The following is a 23245-nucleotide window of genomic DNA, read 5'->3' on the forward strand; positions in this document are numbered from 1 at the left end:
GGTGCTATATTTATCCAGTGTTCTCAGCAAGTCAAGCCTGTCAACAGCTGAGAAGTTTGGAGCAGGCTCTGCCCAGCTCTTCAGCTGCCGAGCTATCAGTGGATAAGGAGCTGTGTTGCTCAGTGGCTCACCTCAGTATAGGCAAAGGAAGTGTTTTTCGCCCTCTCTAAGCAAAAATTTCCTGTGACTATAAACAATCAGCATAGATGGAGAGCTACTATGGAGCTAAGGAGAGAATGAGACATAAAGCAGGGTCTTATTTGTAGGCACAACTTTTCAGGCTGGAAAATCTAGAGTTTTGTAGGAAAAAATATAATGCAGATGTTCGATCTGGAATGTTCCTGGGATCTTTTGGGGTTTTTTTTAGATTTTTAATTAGTTAATTGGATTTAAGATATTGTGTAATGTATATTTTATATGTTGTGAGCCTCCCCAAGTCCCGGAGAGGGGCGGCATAGAAATCCAATAAATAAATAAATAATAAATAAAATCTTGTGAATTAGCATGAAGGTAAATATGTTAGGGCTTACATTGTATTTTCCCTGTACTACTTCTCTAAAATTAGAGGAAACTTGGATACCAATTTTCAGCACTCACACTCAAAGATATGGTAAAGAGGGGATCTAAAATTCCCGTAAAAAGGAGCTTGAAGGTATAGTTATTTACTTAGTATTAAATTAGAAGAAGAGCGAGTGAAAGAAACAATGATAGCATGGGCAAAAAGGTTCAGATATGATAGATAAATGGCAGCAATTATGGGAAAGAAATTATAAATTAATAATGGCAAAAGTATATAAGGAGAATCTAAAAAATGTTCCATAGATGGCTTATGTCCCCGGAAAGATTGGCAAAAATGTTTAAAGATAATCAATTAAATGTTGGAAATGCCACCAGATTGTATAATCATATATGGTAGACATGTGCAGAAACAATAAATTATTGGGCACAAATTCAAAAGTGGTTATAAAAGATGACACATGAACATATTGATCTAAAACCAGAACTGTTCCTGTTGGGTATTTTATCAGAGAAATATAATAAAGAAATTGTATACTTGATCATTCATGTAATAACTGCAGTGAGAATTGTATTTGCACAAAATTGGAAAGCGGGTAAAATCCCTACAAAAGGAGAGATAATTAAGAAAATACTGGAATGTGCAGAAATGAATAGATTAACAATGGCAATCAAAGGGAATGAAGAATCAGAATATTATGTTGTATGGGAGTGCTTTTATCATTGGATAGAAAATTAATATAAATGAAAAAAGATATGGAGTTAAATAAAATAAAAGGGGAAGATTTTGATAGAGGATAAGTTTGATTGAATTGTAAAAGTAGAGTTGTTAAGAAAATAGTAGTAAAAGAAAAGAAGTTGATTTAAAATGTTGTACCTGGATGACACACTGTAATTGTTGATGTATTGTTTGTTGGGAAAAAAAAATAAAAACTTTTTAATTAAAAAAAAGAGCTTGAAGGTTGCATTCACCTCTAACAACCATTGGTTCTCCATTTCCCCTATGGGTAACATCATCTGACTTCAATTTTCTTTGTTAAATATTACTTTCGCTCGTAATTCTGTGCTGCCAAAATCTATTTTGCAGATTAAGAGAGGGAGCTGGGTGGTTAAGGAAAAGAAATAATTCCCTTTCAGACTTGCACTTCAGTCAACAAAACAAATCATTAGATTTCATTCAATATTCCAAAAAAGAACTACCATTCACTTAGTCATTGTCATATTTATTCTTACTTTAATTAAAATTTAAACAGAAAAAAAAATCAGAAAACTAACTCTTTGGGAGGTCAGTGGTACTCAGTAAGAGAAAATGTGACACATGAAGAGCACGTTTAAATTAGTTTACCTGTTATGAAGCAAATAAAATTGGTGCATTACATGTTAACCAGGCATCTGTGAGGTAGCTTGGCATTTTAGCAGATCATTTATATAATCAGCTATTATGACAAACCAATCTTACTCAGTTTCTATCACCAATCTGTGAATCAGCTTCAATCGTTGACTTGTTTTTACATTATAGGCAGGGGTGAGCTACTGCCCGGATTGGGGGGGGGGGGGGGATGCAATGGGGTAGCGAAAATGGAGCTCCACCCCAAAGCACCCAATTTGCACTGAAAGATATTGAAAGAAAATGCAGGGCATCCTCCATAAGCCACGCTCACAGTATTGTAGTAAAATTTTTGGTAGCCCTTCACTGATTATAGGTGAGAAGCAGGTCAAAGTCAATTCAAGAAAAAGTAGAAATTTTAACAGGAACAATTGATATTCACTGAAAATATTTACTGACCCCTCGCATCCTGCACATAAATTGTTTCAACTCCTAATCTCAAAGTGACACTATAGAGCATTGCATACCAAGACAACTAGACACAACAGTTTCCCCCCCAAACACCATCACTCTGCTAAACAAATAATTCCCTCCCTACTGTCAAACTATTCACTAAGGCTTCATTATTATTACTATTACTATTAGTCTTGTCATCATTCTTATCACTCATCTCCCCCCCATTTATGACTGTATGACTATAACTTGTTGCTTGCATTTATATTAATATTGATTGTTTCCTGATTGCTTATTTGCACCCTATTATAATCATTAAGTGTTGTACCTTATGATTCTTGACAAATGTATCTTTTATGTACACTGAGAGCATATGCACCAATGATAAATTCTTTGTGTATCCAATCACACTTGGCCAATAAAGAATTCTATTCTATTCTATCCTATCCTATCCTATCCTTTCCTATCCTATCCTATCCTATTTTTTCAATCTGGGATTAATGAATATGTGGAACAGGAGGACATTATCTTAATTTACTTGGAGCATATGCACCAAGACAAGTTCCCTGTGTGTTCAATCACACTTGGCCAATAAAGACTTCTATCTATTCTATACTAAAAGCAAATGTGTGCTGGATGACTTATAAGCTCCAGCACCAGAATTAAAATAACTACAGCTTAATGTACTCACAATTGGCTGGCATCGTGCATTATATTAATATACAAATTTCCCCTAACCTGGTTGTCCTCCAGATTGGTGAACACTGACTCCCAGTATTGCCGGTCAGCGTAGTGATGGATTATAATTCTGGGATAGATCTCCATCTGGGCAGCATTTAGATTGGGGAAAGCCAAACAAACTGACTAATAACATAGCATAATGTATAAATCAAGAGAATATCTTTAACATTTCCTATCGAATTTCCAAGCCTAAATCATATCCAAAAATCGTGGTAATCCCATGGTGAGAAAAACTGTTGTGGTTTGTGTAACTACAGATAAAAGGTCAAATTGAGTCTAAAACATATTGCAGGGAAAACTTCATTACTCCAAATATCCAGCTCTCTCTTTTTGAACCAAAATGGAGCTTCCTAGAATATGTAAAAAGAATAAAATAAAATGATAAACATTCTCTGCTTTTAGTACTAGAAGACTAAAAAAAGTATCATTAAAAGTTGGCAATTTATGAAAATAAACAAAAGCAGAATGATGTATTTACGTCCTCACTCTGGCTAAGTCTTAAATGCGGTTTGCTAATATGCTCAGTTTCTAAGTCTTTAGAAGCCAACTGAAAAAGGATCAACATAACTGGACTGAGGCCATGGTGCATATTGTTTCTGGATGCATGACTTCTGATTTCCTCCTTACAAGGAAGCACACTTGGTTTTTTATCTATTCAAAAGAACATTCTTAGGACAGTATGTTTTGACAAAAAATATAGGCTTCACTGATTCTGCTGATGGAACGAACCCAAATAACAACTCAATCTATGTTCTCTTAGACATTTATTTGACATTTTCCTTATATGAATTCTTCATGGTTTTACATTAAATAATTTCCTACAAGTTTTGTTTCATAATTAAAACTTCCCATAAGGAACTGCTAAGACTCAAATTGAACATTTTCACATATCTGTGTGGCTACCAAACTAGTGACTCAAGTGCAAATTGCAAAATTTACTCAGACAGAAGACGTGAAGATAGAACTAGGAATACATAAAGAATTTTGAGAGCATTTGTTGTTGTTAGTTGCGAAGTTATGTCTGACCCATTGCAACCCCATGGACAATGTTCCAAAATTGCAGAGTTGCAAAAATTACATCAGTTGTTGCATACAACAAAACTCCAGGGCACAATGAAAGAATAAGGTCTGTATGCCCGTCCCTTCTGTCTTGAGAGGTCTCATGAAAAGGTACAGCTAAACTGGCCAAAAGGCTTTCTTCTAATCCTTATCCAATCTGTAATTGCATTCGTTTTTCTTTATCTTTTGGAAACAGAATATTATTTTCATCTTTTGGTGAAATAAAGCAGCAGCTCTGACCACATACTGCTCTGCTTGGCCTCTTCACTGTATTCAACAGGCCACTGTCTTATTCTGGAGCAGAGACTTTTTATGGTACAGGGCCTTCTGATTAAATACTTTGGGAATTGACATTTTAGATGTAGCTGGAATGAGATTAGTGGAAGTAAATTGTTTGTTGCCTCTGTCCAATTTCTTAACTTCCCTATCTCACTTTCATGGTGCTCTCTGATCCAAGAACTAGTGTAGTATATTTCTGCTTAGCTTTTTGAAGACTGGACAAAGTCAGCTGGTGCTATCATGTTCTACAACTGATAAATAAAAGTTAAGGTCACTCTAAATATGCTGCTTGATGTGCAAAGGCATAGTACTACAAACCAGACTGGGAAATTTGTGGCTGGAACCTATTTGCAATGATGTCAAACCCACTAAAACAGTGGTTCTCAAACTTTCTAATTTTGTGACCTCTTAATATAGTTCCTCATGTTGTGGTGACTCCCCAACAATACGTCTAGCCCCAATTCTCCCAACAGAGCTTTAAGATGATTGGCAGGAAGGTCAGAGGGACACCCCTACTGTAAATGCCTGATTGGTCGGATTGTAAAAATATGTTCCAAGGTGCCAGAATAGAAGCTTTAGTTCCTAACACCATGGGGAAATTGTCTTTTTCCCATGGTCTTAGGCAAACCCTATGAAATGGTCATTCAACCCCCAAAGGGGTTCCGATCCCCAGATTGAGAATCACTGCACTAAAACTAAAAAAAAGAGATTATATAAATGATTCTCCAGTAGCAAGATCTTCACATCTTCCCCAATCTCGTTTCAAGATCAGATAATTGAGATTATTTGAAAAGGAACACTGATTCCTTACTTACTTTTGTAACTCATTCAATATTCTTATTCCTAATCTATAAATACTTATGCTTTGATTATGACATTGGTATCTTGACATTGGTATCTTGACAAGTTTATTGTTCAGAAGTTATGCAGTCATGCAAACATAACATTCCCAAGGGCTAAAGGAAGAATAGCCTTCAAATGGCTTTTGGTGATAGAATTCCCTCTGTGCATGTAGCTGTTTTCTTGCTTAGAAAGAGAAATGTTTTAAAACCCAAGTTAAGTTAGCAGTTTATATCAAAAACAGTGACTGTTCCCTGCAGTTTTTCCTTATGCTGATTGGTTTATCTATCACAGCCTATTACCATCTTTCTCAAGCAATGCATGAAGGCAGTATAAATACAGTGATACCTCGTCTTACAAAAGCCTCGTCATACAAACTTTTCAAGATACAAACCCGGGGTTTAAGATTTTTTTGCCTCTTCTTACAAACTATTTTCACCTTACAAACCCAACGCTGCCGCTGGGATGCCCCACCTCTGGACTTCCGTTGCCAGTGAAGCACCCGTTTTTGTGCTGCTGGGACTCTCCTGAGGCTCCCCTCCATGGGAAACCCCACCTCTGGACTTCCATGTTTTTGTGATGCTGTAGGGGAATCCCAGCAAGGGAATCCCAGCAGCGCAAAAACGGGCACATCGCTGGCAACGGAAGTCCGGAGGTGGGGTTTCCCAGCAAGGGGAGCCTCAGTGAAATTGCAGCATTGCAAAAACACAGAGGTCCGGAGATGGGGTTTCGAGGACTTCGGTGTTTTTGCGATGCTGCGATTTCACTGATGCTCCCTTTGCTGGGAAACCCCACCTCTGGACTTCCGTTGCCAGCGAAGCACTCGTTTTTGCGATGCTGGGATTCTCCTGCTGGTATTCCCCTGCAGCATTGCAAAAACACAGAAGCCGGAGGTGGGGTTTCCCATGGAGGGTAGCCTCAGGGCAATCCCAGCAGCACAAAAACGGGCGCTTCGGCTGGCAAAAGGGGTGAATTTTGGGCTTGCACACATTAATCGCTTTTCCATTGATTCCTATGGGAAACATTGTTTCGTCTTACAAACTTTTCACCTTAAGAACCTCGTCTCAGAACTAATTAAGTTTGTAAGACAAGGTATCACTGTATATGTATCTTCTCCAAAATCCAATTTATAGGGGAGATGGGCAGAACAAAAATTGAACAAACAAACAAACAAACAAAATACGTATTCACTGAGTTCAACAGTATTTACTCCAAATAAGAATGTTTAGAATTGTAGTCAACAATAGCATTCTTTTTCTCTCCTTCATAAATATGAGTGCAATAAATGGGTGGGGACAGAGAGTATGATAGTAAGGCAGTGGTTACACTACCCAATTTCCAATATTATTGTCCAAAACACAGCCACCTTGATATAATTTCAGTTGTATCCCACTTACTTTCCTAGGATGGTCAAACACAGAGTTTAATCTGTATCTACTCTCTGAACTCCATAGAATTTATTATAGAATAGATGTGCTGCATAAGATAGTATTATAAATCTCTCTGAATGAAACATTGGTGTGAGGTTTGGTTAGATCATGTCCTGCTTTTATTCAGGCATAGTTCCTTTAACTGTTGCAAACAATCAGAAACGGGTAAGTGGTTGGTGCCTAATTTCTGCAATGTTTCCTGTGGAGCAACACAGGAAACTTGTGTCCCAATGAGTAAGATAATGTGAAAAGTGTGAAGGAAATCTGATGGCTGCAAATTGTTCATAATCTGACCCTGTACTTAAACTGCATGTTTTAATCATCTTAATTCTGAAATCTGATTGTTCCAGAGGAAGATGTTGAGATGCTGATATTGTTAAGCAACACTGGGCATCCACCTAGTCAAGCGAAAGTATATGAAGGCACCATCTTTCTGTTCCCCTTAGGGAATTAGGAGCCAGAAAGCATAACAAGGGATATCTGGTACAATAGTGAAATTATTATGGCAAGGTAATTATGGTGTTCATTTATAAACCATATTTTTCTTTTAAAATTTAAACAGGTTTCCAAAGGAATTGTCGTATCATATCTTTAAATAGCTATAAGCATAAGTTAACTCTCACAATTCTTTTCAATATTAAAAAAAAAAAACCACTTAAGAGATAGAAAGAAAAACAGCCATTTCAGATAGAAATTGAACATCTGGAATCGTACTCTCTGGTAAAATTCAACTTTTTCTAGAGCAGAACAATTGCACAGTGAAAATCATATGTGGAAGTATCTGAAAGGGTTACTACTGGTACAACAATAAACCTTTGTATAAAAACATGATGGATGTATAGAAAGAATATATACATTAATTTATTTATTTAGGATATTTTAAAAATTCAGAATGTTCTTTGCAGCAAAGATTCTACCCCAAAAAAATTAATAATGTCCAGTTAACGAAGCAGTGGAAGTGATGTGCCGGTGCCTGGAGGCTGTTGGGGTCTGGATGGGTGTCAACAGACTCAAACTCAACCCGGATAAGACGGAGTAGCTGTGGGTGCTGCCTCCCAAGGACAATTCCATCTTTCCGTCCATAACCCTGGGGGGGGGGAATTATTGATCGATCCACAGGTCACATTAGAGAAACATCTTTTAGCTGTGGCGAGGGGGACGTTTGCCCAGGTTTGCCTGGTGCACCAGTTGCGGCCCTATCTGGACCATGAGTCACTGCTCACAGCCACTCATGCCCTCATCACCTCAAGGTTCGACTACTGTAATGCTCTCTACATGGGGCTACCTTTGAAAAGTGTTCGGAAACTTCAGATCGTGCAGAATGCAGCTGCGAGAGCCATCATGGGCTTCCCAAGGTATGCCCATGTTACACCAATACTCCGCAGTCTGCATTGGTTGCCGATCAATTTCCGGTCACAATTCAAAGTGTTGGTTATGACCTATAAAGCCCTTCATGGCATCGGACCAGATTATCTCCGGGACCGCCTTCTGCCGCATGAATCCCAGCGACCAGTTAGGTCCCACAGAGTGGGTCTTCTCCGGGTCCCGTCAACTAAACAATGCCGCTTGGCGGGACCCAGGGGAAGAGCCTTCTCTGTGGCGGCCCCGGCCCTCTGGAACCAACTCCCCCCAGAGATTAAAATTGCCCCCACCCTCCTTGCCTTTTATAAGCTACTCTTTCCCCCTAGGCCTTTACAATTTTATGCATGGTATGTCTGTATGTATGTTTGGTTTTTATATTAATGGGTTTTTAAATCATTTTTAGAATTGGATTATTATTGTATACTGTTTTATTATTGCTGTTAGCCGCCCCGAGTCTCCGGAGAGGGGCGGCATACAAATCCAATAAATAAATAAATAATAATAATAATAATAATAATAATAATAATAATAATAATAATAATAATATTGGTACAATAATAAACCTTTGGATAAAAACATGATGGTGTATAGAAAGAATATATACATTAATTTATTTATTTAGGATATTTTAAAAATTCAGAATGTTCTTTACAGCAAAGATTCTACCCCCAAAAAAATTAATAATAAATTAATAAAACCAATAATTCCCAGAGCCCAGTTTTGCTTGATAGTGAGATGTGTGATATATATATTTAATAGGTAAATAAATTTTATCTATAAGAGCCACTTTTATCAAGAGTTATTACAGAAACAAGGGAGCCATAATATTTCAACACTTCCTGTGTTATAGCTTTGAATATAGAATTGACTTAAGCACTGCAATCCTTCCTTCCTAGAAATGTTCCTACTAAACATAGCTGAATGCACTGTAAAAGAGATAGCGGTAAAGGAAACAGGGTGGATTAATATAATATTCTAGGCATGTTTACCCAGAGGTTAGTTCCATGGAGATCAGTGGATCTTGTTTCCATGTAAGTATGCTTTGAATGTCAACCAAAACAAGTTTTCCACATAGCATTGATTTTTTTTTGTCTGAAACATTTATCTAGCCTGTTATTCAAACAAACATGGGCTAGTAAAACAAAAATGTACTTCCCAACAAATTAAAGAATATCATATAGTACATTTGGATGAAGGAGGGTAAGATCCATGAATATTTGTTAAAGGTCCAATCAGTTAACGAACCACTTAAAATATGAAGATACTGCAAACAGAAACATTCCAAATTTCTACTTTTTCTATCTGAATCACAAGGGGATCAATTTTAACTAAACATGTTGAAATACATTCATTGTTGCCATTGCAATCATTATATAATGAACAATGATTATGTGAGTCGTCACTTGACACTAAAAAAAATTTTTTTTTTGCAGAATTCTAACTTGGCATTTCACTTCTATATTAGCATGGGTTAATGTGAACATGCTAAATTGTATTTATTTGAATCATGTTAACTTTTATTTAAAAATCCATTTCGGAAAGACAAGAGGAAACCAGTAATGTAGTTGTTTTGACTGATTTGAAGGCAACCCCCCCCCCCCCCAAAAAACCCCACCCCCTTTATTTCTTGTTTACACCACAAAGTTATGTGCTACTTGCATGTTACTTTTTGACTACTTAGAATAGTCTCTGCAGTTTTCTGGGCAAGATTTCAAACATGGTTTCTCAGACTCGCTTCCTAGCATTGAGTGACCCAGCTGTCTTTGTGCCTAAGACAGAAATGGAACTCACAGTCTTCTGCTTTCTTGCCTGATGCCTTAACCACTACACAAAATTGACTGTACATATAATAGCTTGGTATTACTTAAGCATCCAATTTCCATTTTTAAACTTACTTTTATGTTTTTCTTAACATCTCCCAACAGTCACATCCATAAAAGAAAGTAGACAGAAGTACCTGCGTACTCATATTGTTGCTCTGAACAACCTTAAACCCTAGCAACAGACAACATATTGGACAATGTAGTTGTTCTATTAGCACTTGTAAACCTTAGAATACCTTCATTTTCCAAATAATAATAATAATAATAATAATAATAATAATAATAATAATAATAATAATAATTTTTTAAAAAAACTATTAAATAACTCTGTAAAGAAACAGATGAAACAATCGATCACATACTCAGCTGCTGCAAAAAGATCGCACAGACTGACTACAAGCATAGACAAGATGCTGTGGCACAGATGATCCACTGGAACTTGTGCCGGAACTACCATTTACCAGTGGCAAAGAACTGGTGGGATCATAAGCCCGAAAAAGTGGTCGCAAATGAGCAAGCAAAACTACTGTGGGACTTCCGACTTCCGACTGACCGAATTCTGAAGCATAACACACCAGACATCCTGATTGTGGAGAAAAAGAAAGTATGGATCATCGACATCGCAATCCCAGGGGCTAGCAGAATTGAGGAGAAGCAGCTAGAGAAATTAGTGAGCTGCAACGAGTCTGGCATAAGCCAGTGAAAGTGGTCCCAGTGGTACTTGGCACGCTGGGCGCAGTGCCAAAGGATCTCAGCAGACATTTGAAAACCATCGGAATTGACAAAATCTCCATCTGTCAATTGCAAAAGGCCGCTTTACTGGGATCGGCATACATAATTCGCTGTTACATCACGCAGTCCTAGGTGCTTGGGAAGCGCCCGACTGGTGATGAAATACGAAATCCAGCATAGTGATCTCGTTTGCTGTGTTATATCTTCCAAAAAGGGGCTATGAAGAGCACAGTTATGTAAATAAGCAATGGTGTTGAGCAGCGGTGGGTTACTCCAGGTTCGACCAGTTCTTAGAACTGGTAATGGAGGCGGGAGGTTCTGCCCAACCACCCAGAAAACATTTGCGCCCGCGAGCCCGCGAACTGGTAGCAAACTAATTTGGAACCCACTACTGGTGCTGAGGCTTTCATATATGGTATTGATTGATTGATTGATTGATTGATTGATTGATTGATTGATTGATTGATTGATTGATTGAGTGAGTGAGTGAGTTAGTGATTGGATATAAATAAAAGGGGACATTACGACAGGGACGGGAGGAATGTTGGTGTATGCTGCTTTTATTCTTCCAACAAAGGAAACAAGAGCTTGCAGATGCTGTTGCTATCAAGGTTCTCAAATTCATGTGTTCCATCTAGTTCAGTGTTTTTCAAACTTGGCAAATGTTAAGATAATTCTTGAGCCAGCATGCTGGAATTCTGTAAAATGGGTTGGTCCAAATAGCAGATATATGTGATCGTGATGGACGGGGGGACTGACTGATGAAGCAGCAGAGAAGTTTCATGGTCCAGCCCCCCCCATCAATCATTTATTAGCTGGGTTGGTTAAACACTGGTTTAATATTGTTTCAGAAGAGTTTTAAACTTATATTCAAAAGAAGCTGAAGAGCAGCTGTCTGATAGGGGAACTGCCCACATTCACCACATCACTATGAAGCTCCTTTTTCATTACCCGTCATCTGTTAGTTGAATTCCTTTCAACTGTACTTCTGCAAAAGTCGGGCAAGAGTTTAGCAATCTGTCTAGTAGTGTCAAAGCTTGTTTTCAAACCCCAATCTCTCCCTCTCTAAAGAAAATGATAAGTGATTGCTTTCTCACCAGTTGGTAGCAATTGGTGACAAATTTATTTGGTTAATAAAATGGGAGGAAACCACTCATTCTTTTATGTTCTCTAAATACATCAATCCCAAAAAGGCAGGATAAGAATCAGCACAGGATGGTAAATTTTAACTTGGTCTGTTTTTTTTCTGCTAGCTGAAGAGTTAATAGTTTGCATGCTAAGACTCAAGGAAACCCTAACAATTTGGATTGATTTCTCTTGCTGGATTAATACATGAGTCTAGGGAGGGAATGTGATTGTCCTACAAGGGTTATTCATAAAGACAAATGGTGTGTATTAATATATGCAAAATCATTAACCCAGATTTACAACTGGAATGGCTAGTTTCATACCTTTCTAAGCTAAAACCAAACAAAGATATTATGGCTCAGTAAAATCTGTGAACTCTGTCATTGTATTTTACTTCTGCTGGTATAAAATCTGTAACTATTTCAGAGACAAAAATGTTCAAGATGATGTTTTTAGTAAAATGTAAAGAGTTTCAGCTAGTTTGCTAGTAAATGGCCTATTTATATAGAACTGCTTTTTGTACTAAGTGTGGACTCTTAAAATTTCTTCTACTTCCTTATCATTACAAAAACCTACATTTTTTAAATGGATAGTTGCTTCAGTTCTCTTAATTGGCTGGAACATGCCACAGAGAGATGATACGGTTGAAGGGTCAATCCTATTTTGAGTACTCATCAGCTTCACTGCCAAACACGTGAGTAAAACAGCCTGCTCCAGAGAGGATCCAACCTGTTCTTACCAACTGATCTAATTTCCAAAAGCTAGCAGGAATCTGTTCTAGTTTCTCCACCAGTCTTGCCTATAAATCACTCTTGGAAAGTTAATTCTGGAAGAGAATTGTAAAAGAGAGAAAGAGAATGGATCAAAAGAGTGTCACATTTTGATGGGAAAAAGCTAGGAAAAACATAGAAAAATGTTGTAACAAAGTTAAATATCAATGGGCGTTTTCTGTCACTGAATCTTTAGCGCTACCATTATTCTGGTAATAATAATAATAATAATAATAATTTATTAGATTTGTATGCCGCCCCTCTCCGTTTAAGCATATGATGATTCTGTTTAAGCATATCAAAGCTTTTTCAGTAATTTCTGTCTGCCTAATAGTCATTCTAAGACAGAGGTGTCCAACATTGTCAAGTTTAAGACTCTGGACTTCAACTTCAGAATATGGTTGACTGATGAATTCTGGGAATTGAAATCCACAAGTTTTAAAATTGCCAAGATTGAACATAGAAACATAGAAGACTGACGGCAGAAAAAGACCTCATGATCCATCTAGTCTGCCCTTATACTATTTTCTGTATTTTATCTTAGGATGGATATATGTTTATCCCAGGCATGTTTAAATTCAGTTACTGTGCATTTACCAACCACGTCTACTGGAAGTTTCTTCCAAGGATCTACTACTCTTTCAGTAAAATAATATTTTCTCATGTTGCTTTTGATCTTTCTCCCAACTAACTTCAAATTGTGTCCCCTTGTTCTTGTGTTCACTTTCCTATTAAAAACACTTCCCTCCTGGACCTTATTTAACCCTTTAACATATTTAAATGTTTCGATCATGTCCCCCCTTTTCCTTCTGTCCTCCAGACTATACAGATTGAGTTCATTAAGTCTTTCCTGATACGTTTTATGCTTAAGACCTTCCACCATTCTTGTAGCCCGTCTTTGGACCCATTCAATTTTGTCAATATCTTTTTTGTAGGTAAAGTCTCCAGAATTGAACACAGTATTCCAAATGTGGTCTCACCAGCACTCTATATAGCGGGATCATAATCTCCTTCTTCCTGCTTGTTATACCTCTAGCTATGCAGCCAAGCATCCTACTTGCTTTTCCTACCTACATCCCTCCTGTAGGCTGTTGCATCCCATTTTACTATGTTTTCTGTTTGTGTTTAAATAAAACAACAATTGGCTAGCAGCCAGATAGAATTGAGTAGTCTGGATTTTTCTTGTCGGTTTTGCAATCTGCCTAGGAAGTTTGCTTTATTCTATGAATGTCAATCTAAAGTTGGAAATCGACAGTTTGAAAAATTCTAGAGTCCATTATATCCCCAGTGTAGCTAAATGCTCCTTTTAAATCGCTGTGTTATTTCCTCAAATTGGAAATGTGGTAGCTGAACTTTACATGACAGTCAACCTCCCTTCCTTGCCTTCTTTTTCAATTACAATATTAAAAACAAATTTTGCCTCTAATGATCAGTTTATACAATCGCTGCTGAACATTACTCAGGTTTTTATTGCATGGGGTGAGAAAATCTGACTCACTTTGATATCCTTGTTTATAATCAGGAAAGAACTCTTACTAGACATAATAATGTTTTGAACAACATACATTATTATTATTATTATTATTATTATTAATAATAATAATAATAATAATAACAACAACAACAACACTAACAATAACAACAACCACTGAAACATATACAGTAATTTATTGATATCATAGTACCAGGAGAAGAAAAAGAACTGGGGGGAAAATCACGAAATATTATGACCTGGCCATCGAAGCTACCCGATTATGGGTGAAACATGTAACAGTGATAGCCATTGTCATCGGGGCACTTGGTACCATGCCATGCCCAAGAATTTTATAAAATACATCAAGAAATTGCAGCTTCCTGCAGTAGAATTACAAAAAACTGTGCTACTCGGAATATCATACATTTTAAGAAGGTACTTGGATGATACCTAGTGTTGTGGTTAGCTCTGGCCCAGCTCCTGCCCCAAGGACTGTGGATGTGGGGGAGACATCCACATGCTGCAGGCCTGTTTTGCCCCCGGTGGAATCTGCTGATGAAGGCTCCTCTGACCAAGAAGACATGAGTGACAGGGAGGAGGAAAGTGTGGCAGACAGCTCAGAAGGAGATCAATTATCTAGCTCCTCCTTGGATTCAGAACAAGAGTTAATGATACAGCCCCGCATGCGGAGAGCGATGCATAGGCAACAACAACTGAGAGATTATTATCAAAGAAAATGAGGCCACCTGTGGTTGGGTGGGGCTGTGGTAATTAGTGAGGCTGCTATAAATAGCAGCCTGTGGGTTTGGCCATTGTGGAGGATTATCTGATCGTTGTGTTTCGTGACTGCTTTACTGACTTTGACCTTTTGTGTGCTGATTTTTCCCCACTTTGAAACTAAACCAGGGCAAAGTGTGTTTCACTTTGTGAAAGAAGAAGGACTGTGAATTGCCTCATAGCTGCAAGCTAAGTATCACAGAACTGATATAGGACTTGTACAAATTACCAGTTTGTTTGGAGATGAGTGCTCTTTGCTATACGAAAAGAGGGCTTGGTTTAAGTGAATTTTCATTGTAAAGAACATTGTTTTCAATTTTCAAATGTGTGTGTGTCTGAAATTGTATCTGTTTATTTTTGGGAGGAGTGTATCAGAGAGCTCGACAGAACACCTAGGATGCTGGCAGCAACTCATATCAACTATTAGCACCAGTCAATGGTATTTGTGATGCATTTTTGAATTGAAAAAAAGAAAAGGATGTGCTTTTCAGGTAGGAAATGGCTGTGGAACTGAAATTTCCCAGCCTATGATGAAAGTTTCCTCAATACATCATTCAACTTCCCAAGAGGCAGCCTCTAACACTGTATCTTTTATGCACATGACTTTGAATGCATACTGTATTCCCTACTAGAAAATGTTTTGTGATTAGAAAAAAGAAGATGTAACAAGCTAATAACAAATGGTTTGTAGCATTATCTCAGCTCTCCATAAAATTCCATGAACTAAGAAGCTGTACAAGGTGTTGATATATATGATACACACCCAAGGGAATTTCTGTGTAATTTAAATACTTATGGGAAACATAGATATTTGTGTGTATTTATTAAGCACAGATGTAGAAAGGAACATTTGCTTCCTGATTGAAAGCTACTATGAGAAGAGAGAGTAAATGTGCTCATTGGCCCAGCTGTCCAGGTAATATAAGAAGCAAATGGTTGATTGGTTCACTAACTGTGCCAAGGTATATTATAGTTATTTCAATATTGGCTTAATATATAGTATGCACCAACTTCTCTATTTATAAACCATATTTTATGGGTACAAATGAATGGCCCTTTACATTTTGTTAACAAGGCATTATTTATATTTGAATAAGCTGCAATTGTGGGTTATTCGACAATAACAGTTTAACACACAATAACTTGAGAACCATTTTGGTCTAACAATTAGGGTAGTGGTCTAGAAACAGGGAGACTTTGAATTCTAGTCCCACCTTAGGCATGAAAGCTGGCCAGTTGGCTTTGGGTCACTCTCTCTCAGCCCAACACTGTACAGGATTGCTGGCGTGGAGAAATGCAGAGGAGGAAGGATCATTATGAATGTTCTACACTTTGAGTTACTTATAAAGTCCAGTCAACGAAGCAGTGGAAGTGATGTGCCAGTGTCTGGAGGCTGTTGGGGCCTGGATGAGTGTCAACAGACTCAAACTCAACCCTGATAAGACGGAGTGGCTGTGGGTTTTGCCTCCCAAGGACAATTCCATTTGTCCATCCATCACCCTGGGGGGGGGGAATTATTGACCCCTTCGGAGAGCGTCCGCAACTTGGGCATCCTCCTTGATCCACAGCTCACATTAGAGAACATCTTTCAGCTGTGGCGAGGGGGGCATTTGCCCAGGTTCACCTGGTGCACCAGTTGCGACCCTATTTGGACCAGGAGTCACTGTTCACAGTCACTCATGCCCTCATTACCTCGAGGTTCGACTACTGTAACACTCTCTACATGGGGCTACCTTTGAAGAGTGTTCAGAAACTTCAGATCGGGCAGAATGCAGCTGCGAGAGCAATCATGGGCATTCCTAAATATGCCAATGTTACTCCAACACTCCGCAGTCTGCATTGGTTGCCGATCAGTTTCCAGTCACAATTCAAAGTGTTGGTCATCACCTATAAAGCCCTTTATGGCCCCAGACCAGGGTATCTACGAGACCGCCTTCTGCCGCACAAATCCCAGGGACCGGTTAGGTCCCACAAAGTTGGTCTCCTCCGGGTCCCGTCAACTAAACAATGTCGGTTGGCGGGACCCAGAGGAAGAGCCTTCTCTGTGGCAGCTCCGACCCTTTGGAATCAGCTCCCTCCAGAGATTAGAACTGCCCCCACCCTCCTTGCCTTTCCTAAACTCCTAAAAACCCACCTCTGTCGTCAAGCGTGGGGGAACTGAAACACCTCCCCCTGCCTATGTAGTTTTCTGTGTATGATATGACTGTATGTATGTTTTTTATATATTGGGTTTTCTTGTTTTTTAGACTTTTTAAATGTATTATTGTTATTTTAGACTATTAGATTTGTCATTATATATTGTTTTTATCATTGCTGTGAGCCGCCCCGAGTCTACGGAGAGGGGCGGCATACAAATCTAATCTAATCTAATCTAATCTAATCTATAAATACATAAACAAACAAACAAACAAACAAATAATAATAATAAATATGTGGTAGATTAGTTTTAGATATCAGCGATCAATGAACAGGGCTTGAACATTCCATTTCTTTCTAATTTTCTTGTTAAATGACTCCATCTCTGGCTTGATAAATGAACCCTGCTGTTTTTTGTCTTTGGTGAAGCCAGTAAGAAGTGACACTGCTATGCTGAATAGCAGAAAACTATGAAGCTGATTGAGTTCTCCCTGAGACGCTGTTTATCCCTGCTTATTGTAGGCCATTAACACCAACCAATGTTTTGCTTTCCAAAGCTACAATAAGCATTTACTCCTCAGACTGAATTATAGCTAGCTCCACTAAGATTTGTCAATACAGTGATATCTTGTCTTACAAACTTAATGAGTTCTGAGACGAGGTTCTTAAGGTGAAAAGTTTGTAAGACGAAACAATGTTTCCCATAGGAATCAATGGAAAAGCGATTAATGTGTGCAAGCCCAAAATTCACCCCTTTTGCCAGCCGAAGTGCCCGTTTTTGTGCTGCTGGGATTCCCCTGAGGCTCCCCTCCATGGGAAACCCCACCTCCGGCTTCTGTGTTTTTGCAATGCTGCAGGGGAATACCAGCAGGAGAATCCCAGCATCGCAAAAACGAGTGCTTCGCTGGCAACGGAAGTCCAGAGGTGGGGTTTCCCAGCAAAGGGAGCATCAGTGAAATCGCAGCATCGCAAAAACACCGAAGTCCACGAAACCCCACCTCCGGACCTCTGTGTTTTTGCAATGCTGCAATTTCACTGAGGCTCCCCTTGCTGGGAAACCCCACCTCCGGACTTCCGTTGCCAGCGATGTGCCTGTTTTTGCGCTGCTGGGATTCCCTTGCTGGGATTCCCCTGCAGCATCACAAAAACATGGAAGTCCAGAGGTGGGGTTTCCCATGGAGGGGAGCCTCAGGAGAGTCCCAGCAGCACAAAAACGGGTGCTTCACTGGCAACGGAAGTCCAGAGGTGGGGCATCCCAGCGGCAGCGTTGGGTTTGTAAGGTGAAAATAGTTTGTAAGAAGAGGCAAAAAAATCTTAAACCCCGGGTTTGTATCTTGAAAAGTTTGTATGACGAGGCGTTTGTAAGACGAGGTATCACTGTACCTTGAAACCAGCGTTAGGCAAAAGATCTGTGGTGTGTTTATCTGGCATGAAGAGAAAGTGTGACTAATAAGGAAAAATAATTCAGAAGCCTGAAGAAAGATTTGGTCAATGGCACAAGAATTTATGCGTGGACGCTTTTCTCCTTTAGAATTTCTGTTTTGTTTTCATTGCCAGTTGTAATATTCCTGAACTTCAATGTTTGCCTCATGCCAAGGACAGTGATTCAACGGTGATTTCAAACAAACCCTGATTGGGAGGTGGAGGTGAGGTTGGAAGTTTGAAATGTGTTAAGACATAAACTTTGTTCCTTAGCCCCAAAATGCCCCCTCCCCAATGCAAAAAGAATCCCATCCCTCTTGGGCTACAAAAGGACACTTGTAGACCACAACTTTTCCACTCCTGTCCTATGGCCTTTAGGATACCCTCCTAATGCAGTAAGATGGCACCCCTTGCTTTTCAATTTGGGAGTCAAAAAGGGGTTCTCGTCTCTATCAAAATAAACTCTTTGCATTTTCAACCTTTTTTGAGCCGCGGCACATTTTTTACATCTACAAAATCCTGGGTGACACCACCAACCAAAATGCCAAGAAATGACACTCTAACACAGTACATATTATACATATAGTTAATAATATACACCATCAGGATAGGCATAACCAACTGAGACTGAGGCTTCATCTAGTGGTGGCAACATTTACCTCCAGTCCTGACCAGGATTAGAAATCGGGACCATGGGGAGGAGTAGCAGCTTCAACTACTCGCCGCGGCCACACAGTGACAAATGGCAGCCCAAGCAGGGACCTTCCTGGGTGTGAATGAGAGGCGGCCTGCTATTGGTTCATCGCTAGTGGTCGGGATGAATCCTAGAAGGTGATTGGTCAGTGAGCGATCCCTGTGCCTCCACTCTTCCTGTCGCTGATAGCTGGAGGGATTGTGAGGGGAATGTTTATGTTCAGATGGAGGCGGCTGGCGGGGGGCCGGATAAATGGCCTCCGCGGGCCGTATCCAGCACGTGGGCCATAGTTTGGGGACCCATGTTTAATTTCCCCATGGCACACTAGTGTGCCACGGCACACTGGTTAAAAAACACTGCTCTGTACAACAATAATAGAATAGGAGCTGTGTGATGCAGTGGTTAGAATGCGGTATTGCAGGCTAATTCTGCCTGCCCACTTCCAGAAGTTCAATCCTGGCTGGTTCAAGGTTTAACTCAGCCACCCATTCTTCTGAAGTTGATAAAATGAGGACCCAGATTGTTTAGTCAATATGCTGACTCCATAAACCATTTACGGCAGGGGTCTCCAATCTTTTGGACCTCAAGGACCACTACATTAATAATTTTAAATCCCATGGACCACTAATAAACCACTCCCTGAGAGACCGAGGTGTGAGGAGCACCAATAAGGCCCAAAAGAAATGCTCACGAGACCCAGCAAGGGATGAAGCTTTGCTCCGGCTCTGGAATTTGGAGCAAATTTTCAGGCCAGGCAAGGAATGATTGGGAGGGGAGGGCAAGGGGCAGGCCAGCTACCCATTGCTTCAGCCTGCCTGTTCCCTCCCCCCCGCACCATTATTTCATTCTGGCCATCAAGGCCTGCGCTGCAAAATCTTCCTCTATAGTGGAGATTTCCAACCCCACCATGATCTGCCTGTCAGGTCCCATATTCCAGAGCTCTAGTCACAGGACTGGCCATTAGTTATCCCAGAGCAGCTCCTCCACCCAACTGTACTGCGGACCAACAAAGTTTTCTCACTGACCACCAGTGGTCCATGGATCACCGCTTGGTTACCTGTGATTTAGAGAGTGATATAAAGTAGTATGAAGCAGTATATAAGTCCTAATAAAATAAATCCTTTTTATTGCATTGTTACAATCCAAAATATAGTTAGCTGAATCCAGGGGATTAGGAGTAATTATTAGACTCAACTGGAAAGCACATCTATTTTTTTTAGTCCCTTTAATTTCAATCAATTGTTCCCATGCTGGTTGCAAGTAGTTACAAATTTGGGGATATCAAACTTCTTGTGGAGAATGTTCTTTATTGGTATGTCAGTGCCCTAAGCACATTAGGTAATAATATAATGCCATCTTGTGGTGCTTTACTGAATTATATAATATATAAACAATATCATATTATTTGTCTATAGCGCTTGGAAGAAAAAACTCATTCTGGTTTGGATAAGGCTTTCTGACTTGTCCAGGCAGTAGCCAGGAATCAACATGGACTAGGAGGAGCCAAGGCAGGGGTTAAATGCTCTGTGCCTGTTGGTTGCCAGCGAATCGGCCGTGAAAGCAGTGCGAGGCTTGACCACCTGCCCGGAAGCTGCCATTTGGATACTTTTACACTCTGCACATGCATAAAATGTACCTGTACATGCACAGAGTGTAAAAGATTCCATATGGTGGCATCTGGGTGGGTAGGCAGAGCCTCACGCTGCCTTCATGACCGGCTCTTTGACGACCGAAAGACACAAGCTAACTGGGAGCATTTCACCCCGAACCAAGATGTAATGGATGCTTAGCTAGCTAGTTAGACTGACAGATAGATTTTATAAGATCTGGTAGAGCAGACAGAACTACAATTGCCTGGACTGGATGATTTGATAGTACTATCGTTATTGACAATCCAGGAATAAGGGTATTATTATTATTATTATTGTTGTTGTTGTTGTTGTTGTTGTTATTGTTATTAGTAGTAGTAGTAGTAGTATGTCAATACAACACAGCAAACGAGATCACTATGCTGGATTTCATTTCATCACCAGTCGGGCGCTTCCCAAGCACCTAGGACTGCATGATGTAGCGGTGAATTATGTTTGTCGATCCCAGTAAAGCGGCCTTTTGCAATTGACAGATGGAGATTTTGTCAATTCCGATGGTTTTCAAATGTCCGCTGAGATCCTTTGGCACTGCGCCCAGCGTGCCAAGTACCACTGGGACCACTTTCACTGGCTTATGCCAGAGTCATTGCAGCTCGATTTTTAGATCTTCATATTTCACTAATTTCTCTAGCTGTTTCTCCTCAATTCTGCTGTCCCCTAGGATTGCGATGTCGATGATCCATACTTTCTTTTTCTCCACAATCAGGATGTCTGGTGTGTTATGCTTCAGAATTCGGTCAGTCGGAAGTCGGAAGTCCCACAGTAGTTTTGCTTGCTCATTTTCGACCACTTTTTCGGGCTTATGATCCCACCAGTTCTTTGCCACTGGTAAATGGTAGTTCCAGCACAAGTTCCAGTGGATCATCTGTGCCACAGCATCATGTCTATGCTTGTAGTCAGTCTGTGCAATCTTTTTGCAGCAGCTGAGTATGTGACCGATGGTTTCATCTGTTTTTTCACAGAGTCTGCACTTTGGATCGTCTGTTGATTTTTCAATTATGGCTTTGACAGCATTTGTTCTAATGGCCTGTTCTTGTGCCGCCAGTATTAGTCCTTCTGTCTCCTTTTTGAGTGTTCCACTTGTAAGCTATGACCAGGTCATTAATAATAATAATAATAATAATAATAATAATAATAATAATAATAATAATATGTATTTCTTTCATGATCTAGTTAAATTGATTTTATAGTTTAAAAAAATAAAAATAGGGTGCACACTACCCTAGCCTAGTAATACCAGCAATACCAGCAATTTAAAAGAGCCATTGCGTTCATTCCCTTTGTTTCCAAATAACTTGGGGTCTTTTCTGAATGATCATTAAGCTAAACCTTACCACTTTTTAAGTTGAGCATATAATATATATTTTCCCACACCGTGACATGTCTCGCTGTCAAAGCATGATTGGAGGGAGAATTACATTGCATTTATAAAAATGGAAGCTACCTTTTTGCTTTCTATTGGTTGTGAAAACCCAATGAAAGATAACTAATACAGTATGGCTATGGCTGCCAGATAGAGAAAACTGAATCCTGGTGGCCCTCCTGATTTTTGTCACCCAGATATAAGATCCCTAATACTATACTGTCATCCTGGGGACACTTCTACTCAGCATGGAAATATAATTTAAAATGTTTACAATGCAAGCACACATCTTATAAAGTAAAATCTAATTTGACTCAGAAAATGAACATAAAATGGTATGCATGATCCTCCAAACTACAATAAAACACCTATTTTGCAATGCCGAGTCAGTCTAAATTCTACATTAAACATTCACCGGCAGCAACCATATACAGTTCATGTCTATGCGTAAAAACACAATGCAACAAGAGAGAAAGGCAAATATTGGCAAAACATCACAAATTGTTTTCTTGGCCATTTCTGAAATCCTTTCTCAGCTCCCTATTTAAATATGCAAAGTATCTGCTTGTACCATTTGACCAGCAAAAGGTATCCTGCCCATTAACATAATAAACAAAATATTTATTTATAATACATATTTTAAAAGTTGGTTGATAGAAGCACTGTTTCAATATTATAAAATAGAATTGGAAAATTACCTCTAAAGAACCCACAGAAATGTCAAGACTCTTCTTCTGCCAAATGTCTCTGATTATTACTTTAAATGCTGGAGGATTATTCATGTCTTGAGGCAATTATTCTGAGAAAAATGTACCAGCATCATTGGATGACATCATTATGTTAAAGTACAAATACAGGAATGTAATTACTTAGAGAGGTAGCATTATTTATTTGTTTTTATAAGATTCCTCATCACCCTCATCTTGTTACAGGAATTTAGAGAAATATCTATGTACTAAATAACATGATTAATCATGAGTTTCTTTTTAAAAAGAAAACTCCTGGCTAATTTACCCAATATTGGAAATACCTAATAATATGCAAGTTATTTGGCAAGTAGAAGGAAGAAAAGAATAATCTTTGAGACAATTCCCTAATCCTATTTGTTTACCCATATACAGATTAAATGCTAATCTAATTATAAAGATATGTTTGCATGAAAGCATAGGAGAAACACTGGTGATATTTTTCCATTTCTGTTGTGATGCACAATATTACAGCAAGATTCTTGATAAGTATTAGATAATGGCAATACAAATCTATTAAATTT

The sequence above is a fragment of the Erythrolamprus reginae genome, chromosome 1 (genome assembly GCF_031021105.1).
Source record: "Erythrolamprus reginae isolate rEryReg1 chromosome 1, rEryReg1.hap1, whole genome shotgun sequence".
In the NCBI taxonomy this organism is placed as follows: domain Eukaryota; kingdom Metazoa; phylum Chordata; class Lepidosauria; order Squamata; family Dipsadidae; genus Erythrolamprus; species Erythrolamprus reginae.